A 22,307-nucleotide genomic window follows, 5' to 3' on the forward strand; every position below is an offset into this window, starting at 1 on the left:
GTCTAACCAATGTCCTGTACAGCCACATAACATGATCTTCCAACTCCTATACTTAATACTCTGACCAATAAAGGAAAGCATACCAAATGCCTTCTTCACTATCCTATTTAGCTGCGACACCACTTTCAAGAAGCTATGAACCTGCACTCTAAGGTCTCTTTGTTCAGCAACACTTCCAAGGACTTTACCATTAAGTGTATAAGCCCTGCTAAGATTTGCTTTCCCAAAAAGTGAGCAAAATTAGGGTGCATGGTATTGGGGGCAAAGTACTAACTTGGATTGAAAGTTGGTTGGCTGATAGGAAACAAAGAGTAGTGATAAATGGCTCCATTTCGGAATGGCAGGCAGTGACCAGTGGGGTACCGCAGGGATCAGTGCTGGGACCGCAGCTTTTTACAATATATGTTAATGATATAGAAGATGGTATTAGTAATAACATTAGCAAATTTTCTGATGATACTAAGCTGGGTGGCAGGGTGAAATGTGAAGAGGATGTTAGGAGATTACAGGGTGACCTGGACAGGTTAGGTGAGTGGTCAGATGCATAGCAGATGCAGTTTAATGCGGATAAATGTATGGTTATCCACTTTAGTGGCAAGAACAGGAAGGTAGATTACTACCTAAATGGAATCAACTTAGGTAAAGGGGCAGTACAAAGAGACCTGGGTGTTCTTGTACATCAGTCAATGAAGGTAAGCATGCAGGTACAGCAGGTAGTGAAGAAGGCTAATAGCATGCTGGCCTTCATAACAAGAGGGATTGAGTATAGAAGCAAAGAGGTTCTTCTGCAGCTGTACAGGGCCCTGGCGAGACCACACCTAGAGTACTGTGTGCAGTTCTAGTCTCCAAATTTGAGGAAAGACATTCTAGCAATTGAGGGAGTGCAGCGTTGGTTCACGAGGTCAATTCTGGAATGGCGGGACTATCTTACACTCTAAGACTGGAGTGACTGGGCTTCTATACCCTTGAATTTAGAAGACTGAGAGGGGATCTGATTGAGACATATAAGATTATTAAAGGATTGGACACTCTGGAGGCAGGAAACATGTTTCCGCTGATGGGTGAGTGCCGAACCAGAGGACACAGCTTAAAAATACAGGGTAGACCATTTAGGACAGAGATGAGGAGAAACTTCATCACCCAGAGAGTGGTGGCTGTGTGGAATGCTCTGCCCTAGAGAGCAGTGGAGGCCCAGTCTCTGGATTCATTTAAGAAAGAGTTGGATAGAGCACTCAAGGATTGTGGAATCAAGGGTTATGGAGATAAGGCAGGAACAGGATACTGATTAAGGATGATCAGCCATGATCATATTGAATGGTGATGCAGGCTTGAAGGGCAGAATGGCCTACTCCTGCACCTATTGTCTATTGTCAAAAATGCAGCAACTGGCATTTATCTGAATTAAACTCCATCTGCCACTTCTCAGCCCATTGGCCCATCTGGTCAAGATCCTATTGTAATCTGAAGTAACCCTCTTCGCTGTCCACTACACCTCCAATTTTGGTGTCACCTGCAAACTTACTAACTGTACCTCTTATGCTCGTATCTAAATCATTTATGTGAATAACAAAAAGTAGTGGACCCAGCACCGATCCTTGTGGCACTCCACTGGTTACAGGCCTCCAGTCTGAAAAACAACTCTCCACCACCACCCTCTGTCTTCTACCTTTGAGCCAGTTCTGTATCCAAATGGCTAGTTCTCCCTGTATTCCGTGAGTTCTAACCTTGCTAATCAGTCTCCCATGGGGAACCTTGTCGAACGCCTTACTGAAGTCCATATAGATCACATCTACTGCTCTGCCCTCATCAATTCTCTTTGTTACTGCTTCAAAAAACTCAATCAAGTTTGCGAGACATGATTTCCCACATACAAAGTCATGTTGACTATCCCTAATCAGTCCTTGCCTTTCCAAATACATGTACATCCTGTCCCTCAGGACTCCCTCTAACAACTTGCTCACCACCGAGGTCAGGCTCACTGGTCTATAGTTCCCTGGCTTGTCTTTACCACCCTTCTTAAACAGTGGAACGACATTTGCCAAGCTCCAGTCTTCCGGCACCTCACCTGTGACTATCGATGATACAAATATCTCAGCGAGAGACCCAGCAATCACTTCTCTAGCTTCACACAGAGTTCTCAGGTATACCTGATCAGGTCCTGGGGATTTATCCACCTTTATGTGTTTCAAGACATCCAGCACTTCCTCCTGTCAAATCTGGCCAATTTGCAAGATATCACCATCTATTTCCCTACAGTCTATATCTTCCGTATCCTTTTCCACTGTAAATACTGATACTAAATACTCATTTAATATCTCCCCCCTTTTCTGCGGCTCCACACAAAGGCCGCCTTGCTGATCTTTGAGGGGCCCTATTCTCTCCCTAGTTACCCTTTTGTCTTTAATGTATTTGTAAAAATTATTTGAATTCTCCTTAATTCTATTTGACAAAGCAATTTCATGTCCCCTTTTTGCCCTCCTGATTTCCCTCTTAAGTATCCTCCTCCTTCCTTTATACTCTTCTAAGGATTCACTCAATCTATCCTGTCTATACTTTACATTTACTTCCTTCTTTTTCTTAACCAAACCCACAATTTCTTTAGTCATCCAGCAGTCCCTGTACCTAACAGCCTTCCCTTTCACCCGAACAGGAATATACTTTCTCTGGATTCTTGTTAATCTCATTTCTCAAGGCTTCCTATTTTCAGCCGTCCCTTTACCTGCAAATATCTGCCCCCAGTCAGCTTTCGAAAGTTCTTGCCTAATACCGTCAAAATTGGCCTTTCTCCAATTTAGAACATCAACTTTTAGATCTGGTCTATCCTTTTCCATCACTATTTTAAAACAAATAGAATTATGGTCGCTGGCCCCAAAGTGCTCCCCCACTGACACCTCAGTCACCTGCCCTGCCTTATTTCCCAAGAGTAGGTCAGGTTTTGCACCTTCTCTCGTAGGTACATTCACATAATGAATCAGAAAATTGTCTTGTACACACTTAACAAATTCCTCTCTCTCAAAACCCTTAACACTATGGCAGTCCCAGTCGATGCTTGGAAAGTTAAAATCCCCTACCATAACCACACTATTATTCTTACAGATAGCTGAGATCTCCTGAACAAGTTTGTTTCTCAATTTCCCTCTGACTACTGGGGCATCTATTATACAATCCCAATAAGGTGATCATCCCTTTCTTATTTCTCAGTTCCACCCAAATAATTTCCCTGGATGTATTTCCAGGAATATCCTCCCTCAGCACAGCTGTAATGCTATTCCTTATCAAAAATGCCACTCCCCCTCCTCTCTTGCCTCCCTTCCTGGAATGTGAAGCTGCCTGTCCTGTCCATCCCTGAGTCATGTTTCCGTAATTGCTATGATATCCCAGTCCCATGTTCCTAACCATGCCCTGAGTTCATCTGCCTTCCCTGTTAGGCTCCTTGCATTGAAATAAATGCAGTTTAATTTATTAGTCTTATCTTGTCCCTGCCTGCCCTGACTGTTTGACTCGCTTCTGTTCTCAATTGTACCAGACTCAGATTGATCTCTTTCTTCACTATCTCCCTGTGTCCCACCCCCTACCTTACTAGTTTAAATCCTCCCGAGCAGCTCTAGCAAATTCCCTGCCAGTATATTAGTCCCCTTCCAATTTAGGTGCAATCCGTCCTTCATGTACAGGTCACTTCTACCCCAAAACAGATTCCAATGATTCAAAAACTTGAATTCTTCTCCCATACACCAACTCCTCAGCCATGCATTCATCTGCTCTATCCTCCTATTCCTGCCCTCACTAGCTCCTAGCACTGGGAGTAATCCAGATATTACTACCCTTGAGGACCTCCTTTTAAAATTTCTGCCTAACTCTCTCTAATCTCCCTTCAGAATCTCAATCTTTTCCCTTCCTATATCATTGGTTCCAATGTGGACAATGACCTCTTGCAGGCCCCACTCCCCCGTGAGAACATTCTGCACCCTCTGTGAGATATCCTTGATCCTGGCACCAGGGAAGCAACACACTATTCTGCTTTTTCTCTGCTGGCCACAGAAACATCTGTCTGTACCTCAGACTACAGAATCCCCTAACACAATTGATCTCTTGGAACCTGACACACCCTTCGTTGCATTAGAGCCAGTCTCAAAACCAGAAACTTGGCTGTTCGTGTTACATTCCCCTGAGAATCCATCACCTCCTATATTTTCCAAAACAGTATGCCTGTCTGAAATGGGTATATCCACAAAAGACTCCTGCACTAGCTGCCTACCTCTCATACCTTTCCTGGAGTTAACCCATCTATGTGACTGTCTATGAGACTCCCCCCCCCCCCCCCCCCCCCTCCTTTAACTGCCATCCATCACATACTGTTGCTGTTGCAAATTCCTTATCGCTTCTAACTGTCTGACCAACAGATCCATTCCATCTGATAAGATTCGCATCTAGCAGCACTTATGGCAAATATAATCCGCAGTAACCCTTAAACTCTCTTTAAACTCCCACATTTGACAAGAAGTACATGACATTCCATTGAAGGCCATTTTTACTCCTTCACAATCTACAGACCCAGAAAATAACACCATCTTATTCCTCTACAAAACACTGTCCCAGGTTAAATTAATAGTTTTGGCTTATATTTGAAGTTTAATCAAGAGACATATCTCAAAAACATATAATCAAGAAAGAACCCACTCTACTCACTACTGCAGCCTTTGTATTGGCCACACTTCAAACAACGATTAACTTATCTGATTCTGTGTTGTGAACTTGGCCCAAACCTGTTCCTTCAAGATTAGTTGTGAATTTCATTGTTTGCTAATGTTCCCAGACGCACTCTGATGTTCAGCGAAACATGAATTCAGAACAGCAAAGGCAGTAACTGTGCAGGTTCTTTTTCTTTTTCTTTCTCTCTCTCTCTCTCTCTCTCTCCCTCCTGCACTGACCTCACCATGTGCTTCCTTTTGTCTGCTGTTGTTTTGACTTTTTTTTTCCCCAAAGTTCCAAAACAATGCAACAGCATATAAAACAGTAATTGCTGCTCTTGGAATTCGAGGAAATCACCTCCAACACTTAAAATAGCTCAAAAAACGGAGCAGCTCTTGCAGCCAAAAAATTTTCCCGTCCTCCATCTTGGATTACCCAGAATCCTGTCAAAGCTTTCCAAGGGGTTCAGAGGAGATTTACTAGGATGTTGCCTAGTATGGCAGGAAGGTCTTATGAGGAAAGGCTGAGGGACTTGAGGCTATTTTCTTTGGAGAGAAGAAGGTTGAGAGGTGTCTTAATCGAGACGTATAAGATAACCAGAAGGTTAGATAGGGTGGACAGTGAGAGACATTTTCCTTCAATGGTGAAGGCTAACACAAGGGGACTTAGCTTTAAATTGCGGGATGACAGATATTAGGGGTAGTTTCTTCACTCAGAGAGTAGTAGGGGTGTGGAATGGCCTGCCTGCAACTGTATACTGGATTAGTAGTGCTGGAAGAGCACAGCAGTTCAGGCAGCATCCAACGAGCAGCAAAATTGACGTTTCGGGCAAAAGCCCTTCATCAGGAATAAAGGCAGTGAGCCTGAAGCATGGAGAGATAAGCTAGAGGAGGGTGGGGTGGGGAGAGAGTAGCATAGAGTACAATGGGTGAATGGGGGAGGAGATGAAGGTGATAGGTCAAGGAGGAGAGGGTGGAGTGGATAGGTGGAAAAGAAGATAGGCAGGTCGGACAAGTCAAGGAGACAGTAACTGAGCTGGAAGTTTGAAACTAGGATGAGGTGGGGGAAGGGGAAATGAGGAAGCTGTTGAAGTCCACATTGATGCCCTGGGGTTGAAGTGTTCCGAGGCGGAAGATGAGGCGTTCTTCCTCCAGGCGTCTGGTGGTGAGGGAGCGGCGGTGAAGGAGGCCCAGGACCTCCATGTCCTCAGCAGAGTGGGAGGGGGATTTGAAATGTTGGGCCACGGGGCGGTTTGGTTGATTGGTGCGGGTGTCTCGGAGATGTTCCCTAAAGCGCTCTGCTAGGAGGCGCCCAGTCTCCCCAATGTAGAGGAGACCACATCGGGAGCAACAGATACAATAAATGATATTGGTGGATGTGCAGGTGAAACTTTGATGAATGTGGAAGGCTCCTTTAGGGCCTTGGATAGAGGTGAGGGAGGAGGTGTGGGCACAGGTTTTACAGTTCCTGCGGTGGCAGGGGAAAGTGCCAGAATGGGAGGGTGGGTCGTAGGGGGGTGTGGACCTGACCAGGTAGTCACGGAGGGAACGGTCTTTGCAGAAGGCGGAAAGGGGTGGGGAGGGAAATATATCCCTGGTGGTGGGGTCTTTTTGGAGGTGGCGGAAATGTCGGTGGATGATTTGGTTGATGCGAAGGTTTGTAGGGTGGAAGGTGAGCACCAGGGGCGTTCTGTCCTAGTTACGGTTGGAGGGGTGGGGTCTGAGGGCGGAGGTGCGGGATGTGGACGAGATGCGTTGGAGGGCATCTTTAACCACGTGGGAAGGGAAATTGCGGTCTCTAAAGAAGGAGGCCATCTGGTGTGTCCTATGGTGGAACTGGTCCTCCTGGGAGCAGATACGGCGGAGGCGGAGAAATTGGGAATACGGGATGGCATTTTTGCAAGAGGTAGGGTGGGAAGAGGTGTAATCCAGGTAGCTATGGGAGTCGGTGGGTTTGTAAAAAATGTCAGTGTCAAGTCGGTCGTCACTAATGGAGATGGAGAGGTCCAGGAAGGGGAGCGAGGTGTCAGAGATAGTCCAGGTAAATTTAAGGTCAGGGTGGAATGTGTTGGTGAAGTTGATGAATTGCTCAACCTCCTCGCGGGAGCACGAAGTGGCGCCAATGCAGTCATCAATGTAGCGGAGGAAGAGGTGGGGAGTGGTGCCGGTGTAATTACGGAAGATCAACTGTTCTACATAGCCAACAAAGAGACAGGCATAGCTGGGGCCCATACGTGTGCCCATGGCTACCCCTTTGGTCTGGAGGAAGTGGGAGGATTCAAAGGAGAAATTGTTAAGGGTGAGGACCAGTTCGGCCAAATGAATGAGAGTGTCAGTGGAAGGGTACTGTTGGGGACGTCTGGAGAGGAAAAAACGGAGAGCTTGGAAGCCCTGGTCATGGCGAATGGAGGTGTAGAGGGATTGGATATCCATGGTGAAGATAAGGCGTTGGGGGCCGGGGAAACGGAAGTCTTGGAGGAGGTGGAGGGCGTGGGTGGTGTCTCGAACGTATGTGGGGAGTTCCTGGACGAGGGGGGATAGGACAGTGTCAAGGTAGGTAGAGATGAGTTAAGTGGGGCAGGAGCAACTGTAGTATACTCGCTGATGTCAAAGGCATTTAAATGGGCATTGGACATACACGTGGATTATAATAGAAAGAGTAGGTTAGATGGGCATCAGATTATTTTCACAAGTCAGCGCAACGTTGAGGGCTGAAGAGCCTGTACTGCACTGTAATGTTCTATGTATATTTAGCAATTGCAATTTTTATTTTTAATTATCCACTTATTCAACTTCTCTTCCAATACTTCTCTTAACTAATTTATAATGATAATTGTCATGGGATGTGCAGGCTAGATTGATTAACCATGGTAATTGCAGGGTTATGGGTCTGAGTGGGATGCTCTTTGGAGGTTCAGTGCAAACTCAATGGGCTGAATGTCTTCTATTGCACTGTAAAGATTCTATGATTTCATGATAATTCCATTGACAAATTCCTTTGCTTGAAAGTATTAACATTTAAAACCAAATAAATTTGAAAATAATGTAGTTAGTTGTTGCCAGTTTGCAAAGTTTCTCATCAGGAAAACTCCATTCAATAAGAATGGCTCAATAGTACATTATTTGGTGTTCAAACTGTGGAAATGATTATGTTGTTTCGAAATATAAAAATGCAGATTATTTTCTGCCAGGCAAGTAATTATGAATAATGACTAATTTATATCAACTCTTAATCTAATTAATAATCTATCTGCCCATGTATAGTATTGTATGTGTAGTTGATCTTTACAAATTTTTTTGATTGAATATTTTGTTGTTATATTTCATCTAATAGATGTTCAGACTGAAAATTTAAATTTGAACACACCTATCTGAACAGTGAGGGCAGAAACTAGAATTATCTTACAAAAATCTATAATTTTAGCATTAAGATTTTGTGGTTTTTAAGTTACTTGCATGTTTATCATACTATATTTTAAGTTCACCAACAGGAAAATATCCCCCAGGGAATGATGCTTTCTGCCAGCTGTAGACAGCTGAATCCTGCAGACAGTATTATCTTGACAAATGTTTTTGGAAGTGCAAAGAGACCTTGGGGTGCAGGTTCCTATTTCCTTGGAAGTGGAGTCGCAGGTAGACAGTGTGGTGAAGAAGGCATTTGACATGCTTACCTTCATTGGTCATACTGTTAAGTACAGGGATTAGGGTGTCATGGCTGTACAGACATTGGTGTGGCCTCTTTTGTAATATTCTGTAGAATTCTGATAACCCTTCTATAGGCAGAATATTGTTAAACTGGAGAGGGTGCAGAAACAATTTACAACGACGTGGCTGGGATTGGAGGGTTTGTGTTATAAGGAGAAGCTGAATATGCTGAGACTTTTCTCCTTGGAAGGTTGAGAGGTGACCTTATATCGGTTTATAAAATCATGAGGGACATGAACAAGGTTAACAACCAAGGTCTTTTTCCGAGGGTGAGAGAGTCCAAAACTAGAAGACCTAGGTTTAAAATGACAGAGGAAAGATTTAGAAGGGATCTCAAGGGTAACTTTTTCACGCAGAGGTTGGTGCATGGATGGAACAATTTGCCAGAGGAAGTGGTGGAGATGGGTGCAATTAAAGCATTTAAAAGGCATCTGGATGGGTATATGATTAGGAAGGTTTTAGAGGGATATGGGTGAAATGCTGGCAAATGGGACTCGGTCAGATTGGGATATCTAGACGCTGTTGATGAGTTTGACCGAAGGGTCTGTTTCAGTGCTGCACAAGCTTATAACTGTATAAATAATCACCGATGGTAATAGTTTATTGTTACTATCTTCCAGCAGTAACATTAACAATGTCACCGGTGAAGGCACAATGGGCCGAATGGTCTCTTTCTGCACTGTAACAATTCTGTGATTCTATGAAAGCTACTTAGGAAGTATGAAAGGGAGTGACTTCGGAATAGGTTTGAAGAGCTGGCTGTCAGTGGCCCCACTGCTGCAGGAATTCCTATGGAAATTAAAGAGCTGAGGAGGACTGGTGAACCTGGAATAAAACAGCATGACTTAATCTGGGTGTCCAATAGAAGGGAGAGCCGGACTCCGTGATTAGCTGTGCACAATAACAGATTCAGCATACCAATGGAAAAATGAACAGAGTTAGCAATAAAGGGAGTTGGGCAGAAAGTGACAGAGTAATAGTGACTTGGTAGCAGAATATACAGGATATACAGCAGAATCCAAATATGGACCAGTCTGTTCCCTGTGTTACTTAATTATAGATACAGGAACAAACACAGAGAGAAATTCAGTAGCTTATGAAACATTCATACATGAACAATCTGGATCAGATTTCTACTCTGATACTATTATTGCAAGCTGCAAAAAACAGAGTTATGACTTTTTTGACAAACAAAGATGATAAGAGTTTGATTTTCTTTTAATTGCAATTTCATACTGCTTGGTGTATAACTTTGGAAAATCTCACTCACTAGGCAATTTGGGTCTGCCTGTATGACTGTTAATAACTGGGGGAAATCAACCTAATCTGTGACCTGTGTTTTGAGTAAAGCAGCCTCTATTAAGTACAGGTGCAATGGTGCTTACCCACTTGGCACAGTTGCCACTAAGGTCTCCAATTCCAACGCTTGCTTCTGATTCATTCACAAAACATTGCCAGGACTGTTGGGAAATAGTCCTCTTAAAAAGAAATTGTTGATTTCACAAGCCCAAGGAACAATCTATTCAAGCATAAATGTCTAAAAGTGATTTTCATTTACAGATCAGAGCAATTCTCATGGGAGAAAAGTTTGGGACTGATGATCAATAGATTTCCATCTGCACTATTTTATTGTAGCGTCCTTGTGGTTGCGTTTTCCAAAACTATTACATATTTCCCGAAATTCCTGGATTGAGAGAGGGTGGAAGATATGCCTCTGCAGGGCTTGGGTTTTTGATAAGCTGAACATAGTCTACATATTTGCTCAAGAAAGACTATTCATTCTAGTGCTGCTCCCATTCAACAGATAGAACGTCATCTGTTCTTTATTCCAAGATTCTATCTAATCATCAACCCTTGAAGTTGTGCGCCACTGTTTAAAAATTCTAGATTGCCAAGATGTGTTCAGCAAGATGGAACTATTTCATCGAACACTGCTTGACTGTGATCATTTGTGATGTTTGGTTATATCTTTGGAGTTATGGCCAGTTCTAAAAGAGCCAAATATTGCTTTCATTGCAAACAATAGTGCAAAGTGAAGCACTTTTCAGTCATCGAGAGTAGTTGGATGGACAACAAAGCAGTTTCCTAGCCAGCTAGTTCATAATAAACTGAACAGTAAAGTTAATATGTCCATTTAACTCAGTCCCGCTGCTAGCAGATAGCTGAGGTTCTCATTTGCCTTTTAGGGTCCTCAGAGGAGAAATCTGTCTCATCCTATCCTTTTGTCAAGTGAGATTGTAGTGAATGCAGCAAGCAATTGTGATGTGGGGCATGCTGTGTGGGGTGAACTGCACTACACCAACCTAACCAGTCTATGCATCAAACATCTACACTTCAGAGGCAAGTCAACAACTCTTGAGTCTAAAATCCCCCAATAGCAGATGTTGTTGTAAATGTGGTTGTCTACACTGCACTGCTAGCCATAAATTTGCACTTGTTACAGCATGACTTATTGCACTGACAACCATGTGTAAAAACCCATTAGAAATGGCCTGGGAAAATGGCACTGCCAGAAACCAACCTTCCCTAGGCTACAGCTTTTGCCACCCTTCCTGTTGCATAGCAGGGATATCCAGGCAGTGTGCAGGAACATGCAGTCATTGTGTTGGTTGGCTAGCACCAACGACACAGACCACAGATTCCATTTACCTCCTTGAATTGCTTACTGCATACCTGAGAAGGGTAAATCACATGAAAATGTATTTCGGCTCCATGCATGCAAGAGATCTCATTGGAATGTGATTACTTAAGTCTTTGATATACTGGAAATGTAACATTTGAGGAATGCTGAAACTGATTACCCACTTACCTCCCTCACCACCAACCAAATCTGGGAACCTATTTAATTTAAGAGATGCGATTGCCTCCTAGTTGAGGATTTTTTAAAATTTGTTTGTCGATGCTGACATCACAGCCAAAGCCAGCATTTGTTGCCCAGCCATTATTATGAGAAGGAGGTGACGATACACTTTCTTAACCAGCTGCAGTTCCGAGAGTACATGCACAATGTTGTTAGGGAGGGAGTGCCTGAATTTTGATACTAGCTGATCCATTTAATTTTGTGGTTAATAGTGAGCCCAGGTTTGATGATAGTTGGAGGGAGGAGTTTGGGGATAATAATTTCAATAATTTCTTCTTGAGGATGGTCATTGTCTGACATTTGTGGGATTTGAATTCTGTTTGTTCCCAATCATGCCAACATACAAGATGCACGAGACTATGGACTGCATCGTCATCAGAAGAGTTACAAAGTATTGCAAGTATTTAATTTCTAAGCTTATGATTGGTGATTGTTAAAACAGCTGAAGATAAGTGGCCCTAATGATATTCTGCAGTAACAGCCTGACTTTATAGAGTTGGCCTCCAAAAACAAGAAACCTGAAATGAAAACAGAAAATGAGGGGAATGCTCAGCAGCTGAGGTAGCATTTCAGGGGGTGAGAAACAGATAATGAAATGAAAACAAACATTGCCAGTGTAACTGAGCAAATCTTGCAGAATCTATGGGAAGAAAGCCCACATTTTGAGTCCAGTGATCTTCAATCCTCCAGCGCAGACAATTGCTATAAATGTGGTTGTCTGCATGATACTGGTAACCACAACCTTCCACTTGTTGTAGGTGTAGCACACATACTGTGCTGCCAACCATTTTTAACCTTGCTTTCTCTGTTGAGGAGGCTGGCAAAGCATTCACATCACTTTACCATTATAGCTGTCTTATCAGCGATTAACTCATTTTATTAACCTATTAGAATTGGAGTAAAGGTTGTGGTGATTGGGCCATATACAGCCTGCAGCATTATAAAAACATTGAATGTGCCTCTCAGCTAGGGGTGTAGTTCATTAGCTTTTACATTCCACTATTCATTCTGCATTTCTCTTAAAGCATGCTGGAACTTGTGTTCGGCATTTTTATTTGCTGGCTGTTTTGTTGTTAACTGTGGAGCTATTAGAAACCTTGTATATACAAATTGTTTCTGTTCGAAAAGATGGGAAACATTTTCATCAATACAATCGAAGCAGTCTTGGTGCTTGCATTTGCAGTTTTCAAGGACATCGACTGAATTCTTAAAGATCTGACTGCAGAGGTGTTTCCATTCATTTTCTATGTCACCTGAGGGAGAATAATCAAAGTGCAGGGCGATGTAAAGTTTTGTACCAGCAGTAGCGTTCCACATTAAGTTTTGAATTTGCATACAAGTTGATTTTTCATGTTTTGGCTGTATCTCTGGATTTGGTACAGGTCAGATGAATGATATGACCAGCTGATAGCTCCCTACATGGCATGATCTGTTTGAGTCAAGTCTTCAGTCTGACAAGCACATAGTCATGGACTTGCATTGTTTAGACCTGGTGTTCACAGGTTGTCTTGTATTTTCACTGAGTAGATTGGGCCTGTTCTTGCTGGAATACAGAAAACTGAGAGACAACCTTATTGAAACATAATAAATTCTTGGAGGATACGTCAGGCTTGTTGTGGGATAGTTGTTTCCCTAGAAGCTACTACCAGACAGCATAATCTCTGAATAAGTGTTCTTACAGAGATGAGGAGGAATACCAAAGAAAAAGTGTGCGGTTTGCCTCAATGACTACTGCACAGGAACTCTGACCTCCATCACGATGAAGTGCTTTGAGAAGTTAGTCGTGGCTCATGTCAATTCCAGCCTACCAAACTGCCTTGATCCTTTTCACCTATCCGCACAACAGGTCCACAGGAGATACCATCTCATTGGCCCGACATCCATCCGTAGAACATCTGGATAACAAGGATGCCAATGCCATGCTCCTACTTATTGAGTACTGTTTGTGTTCAATACCATAATTCCAAATAAACTCATCTCCAAACTAACTTCCCCCTCTGTGACTAGATCCAAGACTTCCTGACCCATTGACTGCAATCAGTAAGAATAAGCAAGAATGCCTCCTCTACAGTAATCCTCAACACTCTCCAGGCTACATGCTCAGCCCCTTACTCTTTATACACGTACGACTGTGTGGGCAAATTCAGCCCCAATTCCATTTACAAATTTGCTGATGACGCCACCATTGTAGGTTGCATCTCAAACAATGATGAGACAGAATACAGGAAAGGATTTGTTTACATGAATAGTGCTGAGGTGGAGATTGTCAACAGCATCAACTTTCTGATCCATCCACATCGACACAATGGTTAGGAAAGCACAATAACATTTTACTTCCTCAGGAGGACTAATTTTATAGATGCACCATAGAAAGCATCCGATCTGGATGCATCACAGCTTGCTATGGCAACTACTCTTCCCAAGAATACAAGAAACCACAGAGAGTCATGAACACAGCCCAGTCCATCACACAAACCAGCCTTCCATCCATTGATCCATTTAATTTTGTGGTTAATAGTGAGCCCAGGTTTGATGATAGTTGGAGGGAGGAGTTTGGTGATAATAATGCTATTGAATTTCAAGGAGGAGTGGTTGCTCTCTTTCTTCTTGAGGATGGTCATTGTCTAACATTTGTGGGATTTGAATTCTGACTCCATCTATGTTTGGTGAAAGTGAGGACTGTAGATGCTGGAGATTAGAGTTGAAAGTGTGGTGTTGGAAAAGCACAGCAGGTCAGGCAACATCCAAGGAGCAGAAGAATCAATGTTTTGGGTAAGAGCCCTTCATCAGGAATGAGGCTGGGAACCAAGGGGGTGGAGAGATAAATGGGCTGGGTCTGGGGAAAAGTTAGCTGAGAATGCAATAGGTAGATAAAGGTGGGGGTTGCTGGTGATCGGTTGGAGCGGATTGATGGGAATAGACTGTTCCTCGGATGCTGCCTGAACTGCTGTGCTTTTCCAGCACTACTCTAATCTAGACTCTGGTTTCCAGCATCTGCAGTCATTGTTTTTACCCGGATAGATGGGAAGGAAGATCTACAGGTAGGACAGTTCACGTGGGAGCTGCCAGGTTAGAAGGTCGGAAGTGGGATAAGGTGAGGGGAGGGGAAATGAGGAAACTGGTGAAGTCCACATTGATGCCCTGGTGTTGAAATGTTCCGAGGTGGAAGATGAGGCATTCTTCCTCCAAGCGTCGGGTGGTGAGGGAGTAGCGATGGAGGTGGCCCAGGACCTGCATGTCCTTGGCAGAGTGGGAGAGGGACTTATGGTGTTCGGCCACAGGGCGTTGGGGGTGGTTGGTGGAGATGTTCTCTAAAGTGCTCTGCGAGAAGGTGTCCAGTCTCCCCGATGTAGAGGAGACCACAGCGGGAGCAACAAATACAGTAAATGACATTGGAAGTGCAGGTGAAACTTTGGATGTGAAAGGCTCCTTTGGGGCCTTGGATGGAGGTGAGGGGGGAGGTGTGGGCGCAGGTTTTGCAATTCCGATGGTGGCAGGGGAAGGTGCCAGGAGGGGAGGGACAGTTGGTGAGGAGAGTGGACCTGACCAGGTAGTTGTGGAGGGAACAATCTTTATGGAAAGTGGATCAGGGTGTGGTGGGGTCTGTTTGTACATGGTAGAAATGGCAGAGGATGATGCAATGTAGACAGAGGTTGGTGGGGTGGAAGGTGAGGACTGGGGGAGGGAGGTGTCTGAGGTCAGTGGAAGGGTACTGGTGGGAATATCGGGAGTGGAAGAAATGAAAGGCTTGGAGATCCTCGTCATGGTGGATGGAGGTGTATAGGGATGAAAGGGGTAGCCATAGTCACCCGCACGCACCCCAGCTATGCCTGTCTCTTTGTCGGCTACGTGGAACAGTCTACCTTCTGCAGTTATGCCGGCACCATTCCCCACCTTTTCCTCTGCTACATTGATGACTGCATTGGTGCCACCTCTTCCTTCCATGAGGTGGTTGAACAGTTCATCAACTTCACCAACGCATTCCACCCTGACCTTAAGTTCACCTGGACCATCTCAGATGCCTCTCTCCTCTTCCTGGATCTGTCCATCTCCATCAATGGTGACCGATTCTACACCGACATCTTCTACAAACCCAACGACTCCCACAGCTACTGGACTACACCTCCTCCCACCCTACCTCCTGTAAAAACGCTATCTCTTATTCCCAAACCCTCCACCTCCATCACATCTGCTCCCAGGAGGACCAGTCCACCACAGAACACACCTGGGAAATCATGGTTCCTGAAATACTCCCGCACTGAAACTTCGATTACCTGGCTGGGCTTATTCCCCTACACCAGGTCTATACGGCCCTTTCTGGAGTTGGACTAGAGTCATAGAGATGTACAGCATGGAAACAGACCTTCGGTCCAACCCATCCATACCGACCAGATATCCCAACCCAATCTAGTCCCACCTGCCAGCACCTGGCCCATATCCCTCCAAACCCTTCTTATTCATATACCCATCCAAATGCCTCTTAAATGTTGCAATTGTACCAGCCTCCACCACATCCTCTGGCAGCTCATTCCATACACATTCTGAACACACCTATAAATTCCACCCACCCTGCATTCAAGCCCCTGGCACTAAGGGATTCCCAGTCAATAAGGGGAAGTTAAAATCACCCACCACAAACAACCCTGCCTTTTTTACATTTATCAATCGTCTGTCCACATATCTGTTCCTCTGTCTCTCGCTTGCTGTTGGGAAGCTTGTAGTACAGTCCCATCTAAATGATTGCTCCTGGCCTATTACTGAGCTCTATCCATATGGCCTCACTGAGTGAACCCTCCAAGGTTCAGTACAGTTGCGATATTCTCCATAATCATTAGCACAAATCCCCACTGCCTTCACATCCTTCTCTATCTTGCCTTAAACATCTGTATTCCAGAACATTAAGCTGCTAGTCTTGATTCTCTCTCTCTTTCAATCAAGTCTCTATTATTCCTGCAATATCATAATTATATGCATTAATCCAAGCTCTAAGTTCATCTGCTTTACCTGTCGTAATCCTCGCCTTAAAACAAAAACACCTCAGATTTTTAATCAGTGAAAGAAGCAATGGTTATGGGAAGAGGCAAGAAAGTGAAGTTGACAGTTATCAGGTCAGCCATGATCTCATTGAGTGACAGAGCAGACTCAATGGGCTGGATGGCCTACTTCCACCCATTCATTTAATAGTTTTATGGAAGCTCGTTCTGCATTCCAGGAAGAAAGAATTTGCAGGATGGCCCATAACACTTTACAGCTCAAGAATCACTTAAAGTGCCATCACTGTTTCTTTATCAGAATTGAAGTAAATTAATATTTGGATAATAATGGACAATAAACCAAGATTTTGTCAAGGTCAACTGCTTCAGAACAGTGCTCCCCGTGGAAAATGCTGTAAGCTATTCTTTTAAGGTACAATTTTCGGCCTTCAGATTTTCATTTCCTGATGCTTCAGTTTCGATAGATTGTGCACGATAATTAACACAGCTTTTATTCTGAAATTCAAGATTTATTATTGCAGTAAATTTATCTCTTCGCCATTTTAATCCCTTTATGCAAATTGTTCCCAGGAACAATTGTATTTTTTGGCATAATGATAATGGCTGTTATTCATGATCAGAATTATACATCAGCAAAAGAATTGTTTATCTGGTTATCTTTCAACAAACCATTTTTATCAAAGGAGTACACATTGTACTGCCGATGAACTTTAATGTCCTTTATCAGTTTGAAAAAATTTGCCCAGAATACCTGAGCCAAATGTTCACATCTTGATTTTTTTCAGCTTACGTAATACAAAGGATTGTCTTGTTCTGTGTCACGCTACCCAATTGAGTTCAGTGGACGCAAAATATGGACACATTCTCCTTTCACCAGCAGTGACATTGCTCTGCAGCAGATGATTAGAACGTTGATACAGAAAGTAAACAGGATGAAACATTGCCTTATGTGAGCACATTAGATTTGTAAAGTTTCCAGCAATACAGGTTTCTTGTGAATCCGTGCAGTATTCTGCCAGATTAAGACACAGGTAGGCGTGTCTGCCTGCATTTTCTGGAAAACTGTTCTAGCATTATCCTGATGTCACATCACATGGTACAAGGGTCTCAGATTTTGGCAACTAGAGTCCAGGTGGAGTCTATGTTATCTACTCAACCAGAAGCATGAAGTCATAAGGAGTGCTGATACTATAGCATTGTTTAATGGGCAAGTGACCCTGATTGCAGCTAATATGCAGTCTTGGGACTCTGGAGTGCTTCTGAAGGTTCTCGTTCAAGTCCTTGAATTTGCTGCCCTACAAAGGGACGGTATAAAAAGGGGCCCTTTGCACACAAAGGTGATAGAGCCTCTGATCTGCAGCACAATAAGGATATAGGACAGAAGTTGAGAAGAGGGCAAACTCTGGGGCATCCCCTCTGTCAAGTTAGAACCAGACTTCTCATTGTCCTTCAGGCCAGACAGTGAACCTGTTGAGACTGCATATCTGTCAGCACTCTTCTGTACACATCCCCATTACCATCTTCATCTGAGTCTTCTGTGACAGGACTAATTTGAAACCTCAGCCTCTGGTGAACCAATATGTGAACCAGCTGTTACTTTTCAGGCAGTTGCAGGCCACTTTTGCCCAAATCTCTCACCATGTATTGTTCCCAGATCTGTGTTACCTCTAAGATGCCAGTACCAGAGTTAGATCAGCTGCTGGGGCCTTTTCATCAATGCTGTGCTACTACTATCTCTTCTCTTTCTATATGCTGTGGGTGGATGGGTAGAAGCTCTTTGGTATCTGAACTGCAATTCAGTAGGAGAGGTTAACCTGGAAGACCAAATGAAGTTGAAAACAAGAGGTTCATGGTCATATACTCATCATGCTAATGGGCAGACTGAGGTGGTGCTGAGAGTTGAGAAGGCAGATAATGCAGGAAGAAGCCTGTCCTCCTCAGTATTGTTGGAAGCTTCCCCTGCTCGTTCTGCTGTGTTCCTTTCGATACCACATTGTATGCCACCTTGGCCTGATGTAGAATGTCACTGGGTGGACAATTGGGTGAAGGTTGTGTGGGGCAGAGAGAGATGTGTGTGGAAGGTTACAGTTCTGAGAAAGTTTGTGTTGGAGATGAATGAAGCTCCATGAATCTGATGGCATCACAAAATGGAAAGGGAGCAGTTTAGCATGAAGTCCCAATGGAGGCAAATGTGTCATCTCTGATTCTTGATAGTAACTGTTATTATGTCTAATGAGATAATGTAATTTGTACCTTTGCTATCATGTAATAAATGACCTCTTCTTAAGATAAGTGCCTCTTCTCTTTAAGATTCCAGACACTCAAACATCATAGAGTCCCTACAGTGCGTAAGCAGGCCATTCAGCCCATCGAGTCTATCCTCTACCACTGCTCATTAGATAGACCTTTAAACACACCATAAAAAGGAAGAGAGAGGAGGACGCATGTAGTGTGGTGGTAGTGTCTGTTTTTGCTACTGTTGTGGATAACCCCACATTTTCGACATTACATTTCACCTGCTATGCATTTACCCACTCACCCAATTTGTCTAAATCACATTGAAGCATCTCAGCGATAACAGAGTTAAGACTTTGTGAACTGAGTCCAACTTCACAGCAACAGCATAATATAAATGAGGTATAAATTAAAACACTATGGTGAATCATTTCTATTTTGTAATGTAGAATCAGATATACTTAAATCTGAAGTTATCCACGTAATTAGTTCTCATTGTATAACCTGATACATTAAAAATATGGCTGGAGAGATTTATCCACTTACTATTATGAAAAATGTTGAAATTTGAAGCTATGTTTCCCTTTGGTTGGTTTTGTTGCCATTTTATTGTGAGTGACAGAGCCTTACGGTGGCACAGTGCCACAGTGCTGCTCCACAGTGCCAGGGAGCTGGATTCAATTCCATCATCAAGTGACAGTGCAAACTTCACACAGACATTCTCCCCATGGCTGCATGGATTTCCTCCAGGTGTTCCAGTTTCCTCCCACAGTCCAAAGATGTGCAGTTTAGGTGGTTTGCCTATGATAAATTGTACAGAGTGTTCAGGGATGTTCAGGTAAGATGGATTAGCCATGGTAAATGCAGGGGAGTGAGTCTGGGTGGGATGTTCTTCAGAGGGATGATGTGAACTCGATGGGCTGAATTACCTGCTTATGGACTGTAGGGATTCTACAATGCTTGAGTGCTGTGTAATTATTTATGAAATTTTGTTCATCTATGGCCTGTTGAGATCCATAGTGTATTTCTGCGAGGAGCAGGAGGATGTGGGTAAAGTAGTAAATGAATATTTTATGTCGATGGTCACTAGTGAGAGTCATAGAGATAGACAGCACGAAAACAGGCCTTTCAGTCCAAGCCAACCAGATATCCTAAATTATTCTTAGCACATGGCCTATATCCCCCAAACCCTTCCTAATCATATACCAATACAGATGCCTCTTAAAATTTGTAATTAGAGTCATGGAGTCATAGAGATGTATAGCATGGAAACAGACCCTTCGGTCCAACCCGTCCATGCCGACCAGATATCCCAACCCAATCTAGTCCCAGCTACCAGCACCTGGCCCATATCCCTCCAAATCTTTCCTATTCAAATACCCATCCAAATGCCTCTTAAATGTTGCAATTGTACCAGTCTCCACCACTTCCTCTGGCAGCTCATTCCGCACACATACCACCCTCTGTGTGAAAAGGTTGTCCTGTAGGTCTCTTTTATAGCTCTCCCCTCTCACCCTAAACCTATGCCCTCTAGTTCTGGACTCCCGCATCCCAGCAAAAAGACTTTGTCTATTTATCCTACCCATGCCCCTCATAATTTTGTAAACCTCTATAAGGGCACCCCTCAGCCTCCAACGCTCCAGGGAAAACAGCCCCAGCCTGTTCAGCCTCTCCCTATAGCTCAAATCCTCCAAACCTGGCAACATCCTTGTAAATCTTTTCTGAACCCTTTCAAGTTTCACAACATCTTTCCTATAGAAAGGAGATCAGAATTGCACGCAATATTCCAACAGTGGCCTAATCAATGTCCTGTACAGCTGCAACATGACCTCCCAATTCCTGTACTCAATACTCTGACCAATAAAGGAAAACATACCAAACGCCTTCTTCACTATCCTATCTACCTGCGACTCCACTTTCAATGACCTATGAACCTACACTCCAAGATCTCTTTGTTCAGCAACACTCCCTTGAACCTTACCATTAAGTGTATACGTCCTGCTAAGATTTGCTTTCCCAAAATGCAGCACCTGGCATTTATCTGAATTAAACTCCATCTGCTACTTTACAGTTCATTGGTCCATCTGGTCAAGATCCTGTTGTAATCCGAGGTAACCCTCTTCGGTGTCCACTACGCCTCCAATTTTGGTGTCATCTACAAACTTACTAACTGTACCTCTTATGCTCGCATCAGATCGGATGGATCGGTTGGAGAGACAGTTAGAAGCAATGAGGAATTTGCAACAGCAACGATATGTGATGGATGACAGTTATAGGAAGGGGGGCGAAAGTCTCAGATACAGTCACATAGATGGGTTAACTCCAGGAAAGAGGTAGTTATCTAGTGCAGGTGTGTTCTGTGGCTATACCCGTTTTAAACAAGTATGCTGTTTTGGAAAATGTAGGGGGTGATGGATTCTCAGGGGAACATCGCATGAACAGCCAAGTTTCCGGTATTGAGACTGGCTCTAATACAATGAGGGTTATGTCGAGTTCCAAGCGGTCAATTGTGTTAGGGGATTCTGTAGTCAGAGGTACAGACAGACGTTTCTGTGGACAGGAGCGAAAAAGCAGAATGGTGTGTTGTTTCCCTGGTGCCAGGATCAAGGATGTCTCAGAGAGAGTGCAGTATGTTCTCACGGGGGAGAGGGGCCAGCAAGAGGTCATTGTCCACTTTGGAAACAACGACATAGGATGGGAAAAGATTGAGATTCTGAAGTTTGATTACAGAGAGTTAGGCAGGAATTTAAAAAGGAGATCCTCGAGAGTAGTAATATCTGGATTACTCCCAGTGCTAGCAGCTAGTGAGGGTAGGAATAGGAGGATAGAGCAGATGAATGCATGGCTGAGGAGCTGGTGTATGGGAGAAGGTTTCAAATTTTTGGGATCATTGGAATCTCTTTTGGGGTAGAAGTGACCTGTACAAGAAGGACAGATTGCACCTAAATTGGAAGGGGACTAATATACTGGCAGGGAGATTTGCAACAGCTGCTCGGGAGGATTTAAACTAGTAAGGTAGGGGGTGGGACACAGGGAGATAGTGAAGAAAGAGATCAATCTGAGACTGGTACAGTTGAGAACAGAAGAGAGTCAAACAGTCCGGGCAGGCAGGGACAAGGTAGGACTAATAAATTAAACTGCATTTATTTCAATGCAAGTGGCCTAACAGGGAAGGCAGATGAACTCAGGGCATGGTTCAGAACATGGGACTGGGATATCATAGCAATTACAGAAACATGGCTCAAGGATGGGCAGGACTGGCAGCTTCATGTTCCAGGATACAAATGCTACAGGAAGGATAGAAAGGGAGGCAAGAGAGGAGGGGGAGAGGCATTTTTGATAAGGGATAGCATTACAGCTGTACTGAGGGAAGATATTCCTGGAAATACATCCAAGGAAGTTATTTGGGTGGAACTGTGATATAAGAAAGGAATGATCACCTTATTGGGACTATATTATAGACCCCCTAATAGTCAGAGGGAAATTGAGAAATAAACTTGGAAGGAGATCTCAGCTATCTGTGAGAATAATAGGGTAGTTATGGTAGAGGATTTTAACTTTCCAAACATAGACTGGGACTGCCATAGTGTTAAGAGTTTAGATGGAGAGGAATTTGTTAAGTGTGCACAAGAAAATTTTCTGATTCAGTATGTGGATGTTTCTACTAGAGAAGGTGCAAAACTTGACCTACTCTAGGGAAATAAGGCAGGGCAGGTGACTGAGGTGTCAGTGGGTGAGCACTTTGGGGCCAGCGAACATAATTCAATTAGATTTAAAATATTTACTGTGGAAGAAGACATGGAAGATATAGAATGTAGGGAAATA

Source organism: Chiloscyllium punctatum, chromosome 1 (genome assembly GCF_047496795.1).
Source record: "Chiloscyllium punctatum isolate Juve2018m chromosome 1, sChiPun1.3, whole genome shotgun sequence".
In the NCBI taxonomy this organism is placed as follows: domain Eukaryota; kingdom Metazoa; phylum Chordata; class Chondrichthyes; order Orectolobiformes; family Hemiscylliidae; genus Chiloscyllium; species Chiloscyllium punctatum.